Here is a 2,909-nt window from a genome sequence, read left to right as displayed (position 1 = left end):
TATGTAAGTTCAAAATCAAGCTGGAAAAATATTAAAACGAGGCTATGGGAGCCAAGTACAACCTTCAGTCTTTCTCACCTTAATTCCAAGATCATCTCAAGTACAGATATGACATATTGAACAAAAATGAAAGGAGACTTGATGGGCTGTGGGATGACATCAAGAACATTATTCATGAAGAAACCAAAGGTCATTAAAAAGTGAGGAAAGAAAGAAAAGAGCAAAGTGGGTGTCAGAAGAGACTCTGAAACTTGTTTCTAATTATTAAATAGATAAGGCACTTCATTAGAAACGAAGTTCTACGAGCATCTTGAGAAGTAAAGTATTATAATAAAATGTGCAAAGACCTAGAGTTATAAAACCAAAATGGAAGAACAAGTTTATGATATCTTAAGCTGAAAGAACTGAAGAAAAAAATCCAAGCCTTCAGTTGCTATAATGAAAGATCCTATGGGAAAAATATTGAACGATACAAGAAGCATCAAATGAAGATTAAAGAATACACATTACGGTACCAAGAAGAACTAGTTAAAATTCTACCATTTCAAGAGGTTGCATATAAACAAGAACCAAAAGTACTGAAGGAATAAGTCCAAGATGCACTGACAACATTACCAAAACCAAGGTGCCAAGTATTGACTGAATATAATCAAAATGCTTCAACAAATTTATGAAGCACAGGAAGCATCGCTGGAATGTTACTATGGCGGGTCTGGGGCCCCACCAGAACGATACTATTTGGGGTCCAGACCAAACCAGAATGGTGGGCCTGGGATCCACTGGAAATACCACCACCACCACCAACCCAACCCACCCAGAGATTATGTTTCGATGTAGGTTTCTGGAAGGCCCTCAGAAGCATACTTCTTATGGGGCTCCCGCACCCACCAGAGCATGCTTCGGTGGGGTCCCAGAGGCCCCCAGAAGCGTGTTTCCAGGTGATTCCTGCTCCGCACCCCACCGCCCACCTACCTCAGAGCATAGGCTGGTGTCAAAAGAAGTTAAAGATAATTATTGTTACTAAGCATTGTGCTCGGTCCCTGGAAAATGTTAATAATGAAAGACTTACTGGAGCATAAACTGTACTGAGGAAGACAAACTATTTAGATTGCACCATTTGTAGAACTGATGTTTACATGGACTGGAAGATTGAAAATTATTCACAAGCCATAGTCCACAACTGATCTACAAATTCAACCTAATTCCTATCAAGGTTCTTTTGTTTGTTTTTCTTCAGAAAATGACAAGCTGATTCTAAAATCCCTAAGGGCATGCGAATGTTTCAGTATAGCCAAAATAATCATGAAAAAATAACGTTTGGAGACTGCACCTTTCCTGATATGAAAACTTAGTGAAAATCTATATTAATTAAGATAATGTAGTACTGACATAGGGTAGGTATATAGATTGATGGGATATAATTTAGAGTCAAAAAATCAATCCGTAAATTTATAGTCAATTGATTAAACAAGAATGTCCAGAGAATTTAATAGAAAAAGTACTGTGATTTCAGTAAATGGTATCCTAATGAAACAAATAGATATCCTCATGAAAAAGAATAGTTTTTGACTCCTACCTTGCACTATATGCAAACACTAGCTCAAAATAGATCTTTAGACCTAAATGTAAAATCCACATATATTAAAATCTTAACAGAAAGATATATACATAAATGTTTGTGACCATGGATTGGGAATGGTTTCTTAAGATCTCTTGCATTTTAAGTAAGTATGTCATCTTAAGCATAAGCAACCCAAGGAAAAAGTACATATGTTGAACTTCATCAAAATTAAAATCCTTTGTTATGGGAAAGACACGATAAAGAATTTGAAAAAGACAATTTACATCATTAACTATCCATAAGTTAGATATCTAATAATCTAGTATATAGAATATATAAAGAATTGTTATGAGTCAACAACTAAGACAACCAATTAAACATTTGGCAAAAAATTAGTCACTACTCTAAAGAAATAACATAAATATTTAATCATAAACTCTCCAATTTGAGTGTAGATTTAGTCTGCTAAAAAAACAACAACAACACCTTCTGTAGCTTTAGGTTGAAGCTGAGGAATATTAAAACAAGTCCACATGAGCCAAAATAAGATTTTGAGGATATCACCTTTCAACTTAGGGAACATTTCAAAACACATTTAATCCATTGAACATCAATGTCCTGATGAGCTGTAGGAGAATATCAAGAACATTATACATGCAGGAAGCAAAAGGTCATTAAAAAACAGGAAATCAAGAAGAAAAATTAAAGTAGACATCAGAAGAAACTCTGAAACGTACTCTTAATTGTAATTTAAGGTAAGGTAAATGGAAGAAATGATTAAGTCCAAGAGCTGAACAAAAAAATCTCAAAGGGCAGCTCAGGAAGACAAAGTATTAAACAATTCGTCATTCCGGAAATGCAACTCTATATGACAATGAAATGCCATTTTATGCACACAAGAAGGCTACAATAAAACAAATAATACAAATCATCTAGGATGGGCTGGACGTGTCTCTACCAGCCCCTCGGTGTCCCTGATAGTTCTTAGACTTGAAAGCATGGATTCCTACGTGGGTCCAAGCTTTTGTTGCTGCACGTGGAGTCTGGAGCAATTCAGGACTAAGAGCTCTGATGATGTAGTGGTTGCACGTTGAGCTGGGACTCGCATTGCATGATCGGCAGTTTGAAACAAACAGCAGTTCTGCGAGAGAAAGACTGAGTTTTCTATTCCCATAAAAAGTTATAGCCTCAGAAATGCACAGGGCGTTGCTGTGGGTCAACACTGATTCAGTGGTGGTCTTAGATGTCTGATACCTGATCCCATTGACACCTCGTGATCACAGAGGTTGGTGTGCTTCTTCTATGTGGACTTTGTTGCTTCTGAGCTAGATGGCCGCTTGTTTATCTT

The sequence above is a fragment of the Echinops telfairi genome, unplaced genomic scaffold, assembly GCF_000313985.2.
Source record: "Echinops telfairi isolate 266 unplaced genomic scaffold, ASM31398v2 ScPeMD7_7448;HRSCAF=8486, whole genome shotgun sequence".
NCBI lineage: Eukaryota > Metazoa > Chordata > Mammalia > Afrosoricida > Tenrecidae > Echinops > Echinops telfairi.
This window is presented reverse-complemented; position numbering follows the sequence as displayed.